We start from the raw sequence: 9,885 nt of genomic DNA, 5'->3' as shown, positions 1-9,885 counted from the left end.
TACCCAACATACTCAATCAAGACGCGACTCGATACGACATAAACAAACTAACAAAAATTACCCAAGGACCTGCACAATGACTACGGACACACCAACAGACTCGACCAAAGACAAGAGCTACTGACAGACTCGACAACTAACATGAAGTAATTGCAAGAACATACCTCGTAGGCGACGTCAACAGAAACCACAGTGGGGTGATGACAATGGCGGCCGACGGTGGTGTATTAGCGGAGATGGAAGTGATGTGTACGGGCGGTGAGGGTCAACAGTGGAGAAGTGTGGTGGTGATGGCAATGGTCGGTAAGGCAAGGTGGTGATCGGGGTGGGTCAACAATCGCCGGAGAAGATGGCAATGTAAGTTAGGGTTTTGAAATGGATCGATTTGGGGGTTTTTCTGATGTTATCGACCCACAAGGTTCACGCGGCCCGCGTAATGTTTACGTTAAGATGAGGCGGGCCGCGATTGCCTAATTTTTTTTTCAAAGTCTTTTAAGCCCAAACGGGCCGCGTTAGAGTGAACAACTAGCCTATGCGGGCCGCCTGGACAGCAAATATTAGCAACATGTTTGACATCAGTAACAGTTAGCAGCAGAATTGATTTTTATTAATCCCCAAATTACCCCCTGCACTTATTTTGGTGTTTTCAATGTAAAACTTACCTGTGATGCTGCTCGTTTGCTGATTTCGCTTTCGAGAAGGAATGTATACCTGCAAAAATTACTCACGACGCACATACGGACGCAAAAATACGGAAAAACACAAACACAATGACACAAGAACACTAAAACACTAACTAAAGACACGACGCGAAATACGACTCAAAGTACAAACTATACACTTGAGTTTTCACTCGAGAAGCTACGCGGTGGTGTTAGGCGAGTCCGAAAGAGGAACGGTTTCCTCTTCGGCGGTGTCGATGGGACCCCCTAAGTAGTGCTTCAACCGATGTCCATTCACTTTCCACGAATTCGAATTCTTTTCATCAAACAACTCCACGGTACCGTACGGGAAAACCTCCTTCACGACATACGGCCCGGACCACCTCGACTTCAACTTTCCGGCAATCAACTTCAATCTCGAATTAAATAAAAGCACTTGATCGCCCACTTTAAACTCCTTCAACTTCCGCAACCTTCTATCATGCAAAGTTTTCGACTTTTCCTTGATACTCCACGAACGATCATACGCGGCGTTATGAAGCGCCTCCAACTCATGAATTTGGAAAAATCGTTTCCTAGCGGCCTCGGTCAAATCTAAATTCACCGTTTTGAGTACCCAAAGAGCCCGATGCTCTAACTCGACCGGTAAATGGCACACTTTCCCATAAACGATCATAAACGGCATCGTCCCTAATGGCGTCTTGTAGGCGGTGCGGGACGCCCATAACGCATCGTCCAACTTGTCGGACCAATCCTTTCTACTCTTCCCTACCGTTTTCTCTAAAATTCTCTTCACTCCTCGATTCGCGTTCTCCACTTGTCCGCTCGTTTGCGGATGGTACGCGGTAGACAAGCGGTGCGTAACTCCATATCTTTCTAACGCCTTCTCCATAACGGTATTGCAAAAATGCATACCGCGATCACTAATGATTGCCTTCGGGGTACCAAATCGCGTGAATAACTTCTTCAAAAATCTCACCACCACCCGTGAATCATTCGTAGGCAAAGCTTGAGCTTCCACCCACTTCGAAACGTAGTCAATCGCAACGAGGATGTACCGATTTCCACTCGAAGATGGAAACGGTCCCATGAAATCAATGCCCCAAACGTCGAAGACTTCCAACACTTGAATAGGATTCTGGGGCATCTCATCCTTGGATGAGATGTTGCCGGTCCGTTGGCAACGATCACATTTTCTCACAAACTTGGCCGCATCATCTACTACTGTCGGCCAAAAGAATCCGCAATCATACACCTTCTGCGCAGTCACATGCGCACCGTGATGTCCTCCTGTCAAACCCTCATGAACATGCCGATTAATGTCCCAACCATCCTCTCTACTCACACACCTCCTCAAAATTCGATCACCTCCTATCATGAAAAGGTAAGGCTCGTCCCAAATATACTTCGGCGCATCATTCAAAAGCTTTCTCCTTTGTTGGCGATGCATACCCTCCATCACGAATCCGCCGGCCAAATAATTGGCTATATCGCCAAACCACGGTAAATCCACGGCCCCTGCCGTAACAACATCAATAGACTCGTGAGGGAATCTGTCCCCTATCACCTCCTCACGAATCTCCTCTCTCTTCGGATCCTCTAAGCGGGACAAGTGGTCTGCCGCCACATTCTCTGCCCCCTTCTTATCCTTAATTTCAATATCGAACTCGGAAAGAAGAAGAATCCATCGTATAAGGCGCGGCTTCGCGTCCTTCTTCTGAAACAAGTAACGCAGAGCAGAATGGTCGGTAAACTGTAACACCTCGAAAAATTTCGTCCAATAATGTCTTGACACGTGTCATAAGGTTCCGTTATGTGAAAACATACTTTAGAGGGACTAAAAGTGACAAACAGTGAAAACTATGGAACGTAAGGGTCCAAAGTGTCAACAATGGATAAATAGACTCTATGATAACCCTACATAATGTTTATAACCTTAAACGGATGGTTCATGGATCATACGACGCGGAAATTGCACAAAAGTGAAGTATTTCAAACTATAGGGGCCAAAAGTGTCAACATGTTTAATTTATACCTCTGAGTGAACTTTTGGCAGACCCGAAGCTTTGTAAAGCTAAAATATACTCACTAGAATATGTGGTAAAAATTTCATGAAGTTTCGTCAACGTATGAGAAAGTTATGGCCAAAACCGTACTTAAGGGACTAAAAGCGTCAACGTCGAATTTCAGGGCTTTTCGGTTGAGCGCAAAGTTATCCGAGGACATTACCAAGTTGGTAAAAGTCCTAAGGTTCTTAAAAACCAAGTTTGGGGGTTTACGGGTCGAGAAAAGTGGCCGAAACATCGCGTACAAGCTCAGGGGCCAAAGCTGTCAAAGTTGAAACTTGTTTTGGCTGAACCAGGGTCAGGCGACCCGCCTGGTAAAGCCCAAGCGGGCCGCGTGGGGCTTCCAGCGAACAGAAATTCGGTTTGGGTCGATTTGGGTCCGATTTTAAGTGCCTAACAGCTGGTTTCTGCCTCCAATTACTCCAATCAAATGCCATGCATGGCTACTACAACAGTACCCTCGAATTTGTGGCTTTAAATCAGAATTTGATCAATGTTCTTGGCACTTGAAGTTGTAAACAATAAACTCTCTATCAAGAACTTTCAAGGCAAGCTTTCTGGAGACAATCTGATCAACAAGGCCGACTTCTAGTGTTCATTAAACACCTATAGGACCTTTGTAAGCTTTCAATTCGTTCTATAATCCGTTTTTGCTTTGATTATTAGTAAAAGTCAAACTGGGTGTTCATAAGCTTTGACTTTCTGATTAAACGGATTTCTTTCAGTCATTTCTCGAATTGAAACCTGTTATATGTTGGTATTTAAGTGGGAAACAAACCCTCTAAAGGGCACTATCTGAATCCCACTATATGCATGCTAATTGTCGAGTCAAACATGTTTCTAAAAAGTCAACAGAATTGATTTTCGCAAAAATAAGCTTGAATGTTAATATATTAGACATGCAATCTGATTGAGCATCATAAATAACTTGTAATACATATAAGAATGTGTTTTAATCATCATCAACTCGACAATCTATAGTATAGACACGAATCGGAACCGAAAGTCTTGTAAAACGATTATTTCGTAGACTATCGATTCGGATTCGTACATGCATGTTCGAGATCTGTATTGGAAGGTATTTTTGACTATTTTTATTTTAGTTAAACTTTCTGGAATTTTCTGTGATTAAGTCTATGCTTAGCCGATTCGAATGCATGTTTCCGATTTATGCATAAAGTTGACTATTTTGCCCTTTTTGATTTAAAACGGGATTTTTGGAAAAGTGAAAGGATGGAAATCTTTATTTCTAATATATGAACTTGCACCGAAAGTTTCGGATCAGTTGGTGGTCCAGATTGTGAGTTATGGCCATTAGCGTAAAACTATATTATAAATTTACATAAACGGTCCTTTTCGCGTAGAACCCGTTTCTGGCCACGTTTTGATACGAAACTTTTTACCAACTGATGTATTATAATATTCTGGGAATTTTGATGATTTTTAATTAATTTTTGGCTGAACGGATCCTAGATCACCTAGTCATTTCGGCTTATGTCGGTTTTGACCGTTTTAGCCATAAAATGAGTTTTACACATCCTTTTGACCCGAAACCTTTTTCTACTGATTTTATATGATGAATAAATTATTTTAAGTATTCTGGAAATATAAAAACCTCAGATTTAATTTGAAAACCCGAAAACGCCCTTAAATCGCATATTTAGCGTTTTAAGCGCATAGTGAGCGTTATACTTGTTTTAAACATATAAGACCTATACCTACTGATGTGTTTAGCATATTATCATATAAAAACAGTAAGTATAAGTATATGAACTCAGATTTCCAGTTTTGGCATTTTTAGCCCTTGTGAAATTACTAAAATACCCCTACGGTGCATAGTTTGGTTTTAAATGATAAATTTGGTATATGGGTCATACCCTACTGATATAATATGTTATATTAAGTATATTTACTGTATGAACCAGACCCGAAACTCAGATTTCTAATTTTACCCTTTTATTATCTTTTAAATGACCAAAATGCCCTTCTAAGGCATAAATTGGGTTTAAAATTATTCCGGGCAATATAGAACATAACTTACTGATATAATATCATATTTTAAGCATATTATCTCAGGGAACTTGCATTTGAATCATTGGTCTACCCGTATCGCCCTTTTCGCGTTCGGTTCGGTTTACGTAACTAGTTTGCGTAAATTGACCGAAACGGGTCAAACGATATCATTTTTATTTCAAAATCCAGAATGTATTTAGTATACCCATAATATACAAGTATTCAAACTTGTCGGGTCTAAATCACATTCTATCCGGTCTTTCGCTTAATCGTGCGTAAACCATATCATTCTTAAAACTAACCGGTCAAAGCTTAGGCTTAAATGAAAGGCCGTTAGGAATCTAATAGGTTAATTATAAACCTTTGTTCCAGATTAGGAGGCCCGGTAAAAGCTACCAACACTTATCATTTGTGACTTATACTTGCTCAGGTAAATACATTTTGACTTATTTTCCCTATACGGGCTTGGGGTACGGTATTTAAAATACCGCTTGATCGGGCGCACAAGTCCTGCGCCTTATAGGTGTACAGTCTTGAATAGCTTGTGCGACTTCGTTTAAACAGTTTTGTCTTACTTAAAGGCTTTGGGGGGTTATTGACCGTGTCCCGGATATCCTTGGCATTATCTTACGAGATGGCCACGACCAGAGCACGGGGTGTAGGCGTACACTCGTCGTGTATAACTCTTTAATGTGGTGTGTCATTTAATTCTTAGCCCGGACAGCAGATCCCGGGCCACCAGAGATATAAGTGCATGTAATTCGTTCACAAGTTTATATTATATAATTGTCCCAAGTTAATAAAAATATTTATGCCCTGTGCATTTAAATCAATTTTCAATCATTTTCAAAATGAGTCAGTCGATTTGTATTTACCAGTGTAAACTGACGTATTTTTCCCAAAAGGTTAAGTGCAGGTACTATACGAAAATAGGCTGGCTGTTTCCTAAGAGCGTCCACTATAGTCTCGCAAGCTCGAACGACAAATATCTGTTGAACTATTTTTATCTTATTTTATTTGATCCGCCTGTGGATCCGTTTCAACTACTGTGATATTTATTATTGCACTTTATTTAAAAGTTGAAATATATCTATTCTGCTTCCGCTGTGCATTATTATATTGTGTTGATTGTCTATGACGATGCCAACTACGTCACTGTACCCCACACCGGGCCCACCGGTGACACGTGGAAATCGGGGTGTGACAGGTTGGTATCAGAGCCAACACTGAGTGAATTAAACACTATCCTAATGTGTTTAATCTCAGTTACACAATTGCACATTCCTCGATTTTCGAGTCTAGACAAAGAACTTAGGAAATGTTCAACTTTTCGTTTAATTTAATTTTATTATTTTGCTTTGTCTTATATATTTTGTTGTGCAACTTGTTTGACTTTTGACAGGATCATTATGCCGCCACGAATGAGAGGTCGAGGAGGATTTGCTACGTCTCACGACCATGAGGCAGGGCCCTCACATAGGCGAGCTCCATCCGCCACGCACAACACAGCCGCCAACGACCTTTGGAGGTCTTTCGCCGAGCCTGCTAGACACTCGGTATCCGCGAGCACTTCACCGTCTTTACCCCACTCGTTTGGGCCCCACTCGGAGAATGGGCCCCATGGTTCACATGGATCCTACATACCTTTGCAGCAGTCACCGCACCAGTATCCAGCGCCAGTCTACCAGGGTTTGTATAACCCTGATGCTTTTGTGGATGAGCCAGTGGGTCATAACCCACTTGGACCGGAGGACCACTTTTCTGGTGGTCACGCGATGGACGTCGACGAGGATACGGACCCCTCGCTACCACCATCAGGTACGCCTAACCATCCGATTGAGATATCGGATGGGTCGCCGTTTAGGGGATCACCCTACAATGGTGGGGACAGCTTTCAGGAGAGATTTAAGCAGCATGATTGGTATTTCACCCCCAGCCACAACTCTCCGATGCTCCAGTCTCACCAGGTTTCGCCGGTGCACTCGCAGCACCACTCGCAGCAGCTTCAGCAGCAGCCGCCTCTACCGCAGGACCTATCTGAGGCCCTGTGGCGTGACGTGATCACTCCGTCACCACCGCCGCCACCAGTTTTACCTCCTCCGCCTCAGAGGCCTAGGAGGAATGCGCGCATGTCTACGCGCGGAGGGATTCGCATAGGCACCCCTCCACATGTTGGTAGCAGCCGCTACACATCTCTTCCCGGGGAGTCCGAGACAGGGGAGTCTCAGCATCCCGTATCGGAGGTTACTTCTGTACCGATCCCGCCTCTGCCGCCGCAGAATTATGGAGAGCCGATTCCGGCTTATGCTAGTGCAGCTCAGTTTAACCCGTTCGAGCACGTTTTCCCCCAGGGTTATGATTACACGGGAGACCCTTATTGGCAAGCTGTGAACTACAGCTCACTCCCACCTAGTGGTCCATTGGGAGACACTTGGGCTGCTGGGCAGTCTACTTTTGGTTACCCTCCGGGTTACCAGCAGCCACCGCAGCCGCAGCAGTACCAGCCGCCGCAGCCGCAGCAGTACCAGCCACCGCCGCCGGCGCCTATGATGTCGCCGCCACAGGTTCAGGAAATCCTGCATGGGATTGATAGCATGCGACGTGAGTTTCAACACGAGATGCGAGCTGATCGCCGTCGCACCAGTGGCATGTTCAAGAAGGTGTTTGACCTGCTCAAGGGTAAGAGCAAGAGGGATCATTGAATCCTTCGATTTTTGTCTCATGTACTCATGTCCCTGTGTGGACATCTATCTTATTCTACCCCTGCGTGGGTATGCTGTTCTGTTGACCCCTGCGTGGGTTTGCTTTATTTTATTTTGTTATTGTTGTTACTTGTTTAGCCCCTGCGCGGGCATATTATTCATGTTATTCATGTTATTCATGTTATCCATGTTATTTCAAAGTCCCGTTTAGGGCAAATATGTACTGGTATTTTATTTGAAATTTGAAATGGTTAATTTCTCATTTTATTTATATGCATGAATATAATATTAAAATAATGGAAAATATCAATTTTTATTTGATTTGCCATTTTATAAGGATCTTAGTAAGGTATAACCTAGCTTGAATGCCTTATTAACAGGCCTGGCCCTGATGGTAAAACCTGGTTGAAAAGATTCAACTCCCTGTTAACATCTGAAAACATGTTAACATTCTTGACTAAGCGTGATTCGTAAAATCACCCACGTCACCCTTTTAATAAATTATCTACAGATTTTATCTGTATACAAGTCTATTAATGACTTGATACCTACGGGTTATGACTATGTCATATAGTGGCAGTTGTGGTTTATAACTCCCTGCCAAGAAAAGAAATATCTACAGATTATATCTGTACACAAGTCTGCTTATGACTTGATACCTACGGGTTATAACTATGTTATATAATGACAGTTGTGGTTTATGACTCTCTGTCTAGTAAAGGATTATTTGTTTAATTATACAATTTATAATCCTATAAAAATCTAAATTTGTAATTTAGTAATTGTCCATGTGACTAGGCCTATGGTGCCAATATATATATTTTCATTCCTTGATTGCTAATAAGAGCCTGAATGAAATTTATTAAATTAACTGCTAAGGTTCTTGATACCATGGTTAATAAATCGTCTAGAACGATAATACTGTTAGGTTCTAAATAAGACCTTGTCCTTTATTGTAGCTTAAAGCTACAATGGCCAAATCGGAGGAGACCAACAGTCATTCTGAGGAACACTCAGATAATGCAAAGATTCACGTTACCGGTGCAGAGTTACAAGCACTGATAGATAACGCTGTTGCAAAGCTATGGATAGGCAATTCAGGGAATCTAGTGGTACTCGGAGTAGGACCCGAACAGAAACGCACGCAAAGCCCAAGACTCATTCTGAGGCTCATAGTAAGCCGCCATCTAAAAAGAGTGAGCCGAAGAAAGCTGAGGATGATAATCACTCCTCCAACCACAGCAGCGTCCCAAAGCAGGAGATTAAGCTGAAACATGACACGTACAGCAGGTCCTGTACGTACAAGTATTTTGTATCCTGCAAGCCCAGAGATTTCACTGGGGAAAAGGGAGCCGTCGATTGTATGACGTGGATTGATGAAATGGATACTGTGGTGGATATCAGCGGGTGTGCTGATAGGGATGTTGTGAAGTACGCATCCCAGTCGTTCAAGGGAGACGCGTTAGCATGGTGGAAGTCACTACTTCAAGCTGCCGGTAAGGCCGCCCTATATAGCATGAACTGGGATCAGTTTGTAGCACTGATCAAGGAGAACTTCTGTCCGCAGCACGAGGTCGAGCGAATTGAATCGGATTTTGTATCCTTAGTCATGAAGAACCTCGATTGTCAAGCGTATCTTACTACATTCAACACGTTGTCTCGTTTAGTGCCTTATCTGGTGACCCCGGAGCCGCGTAGGATTGCTCGATTTATTGGGGGTCTGGCACCGGAGATAAAGGCGAGTGTTAAAGCTTCAAGACCTACTACATTTAGATCCGTAGCAGATCTATCCCTCTCCCTCACTCAAGACGTGGTTAGATTGAGAGCCATGAAGAGCTCTGAGGAGAACAAACGGAAACGTGAGGATGACACCTCACGAAGGTCTGAAAAGCGACATAGAGGGAACAACGACCACAGGAAAGGGTCGGGGTCTAGGAAAAGTGATCATCAGTCGGGTGAGAAACCCAGATGCAAGATCTGCAGGAGACACCACTTTGGGAGGTGTCGGTTAGAAACAAAATCCCAGTCTTCGGAGAAACGATGTGGAATCTGCAAGTCCACAGATCATAAAGCTGTGGATTGCAAGAAAATGAAGGATGCAACCTGTTTTGGTTGCAACGAGAAAGGGCATATTCGGCCCAACTGCCCAAAGAATGCGAAGAAGGCTGATGATGGGAAGAAGACTAATGCGAGAGTCTTCAGAATGGACGCAAAGGAAGCAGTCCTTGACGATAACGTCATTACCGGTACGTTTCTTGTAAATGATGTTTTTGCTAGAGTCTTGTTTGATTCAGGAGCTGATAAGTCGTTTGTAGATGATAAGTTTTGTAAACTGTTGAACCTTCCTGTTAAAACCTTAAGTGTGAAATATGAGGTGGAATTAGCCGATGGAACCATAGAAACCGCCTCAACTGTTCTAGATGGATGTGTTATATCCATTAG

Source organism: Helianthus annuus, chromosome 7, assembly GCF_002127325.2.
Source record: "Helianthus annuus cultivar XRQ/B chromosome 7, HanXRQr2.0-SUNRISE, whole genome shotgun sequence".
In the NCBI taxonomy this organism is placed as follows: Eukaryota; Viridiplantae; Streptophyta; class Magnoliopsida; order Asterales; family Asteraceae; genus Helianthus; species Helianthus annuus.
This window is presented reverse-complemented; position numbering follows the sequence as displayed.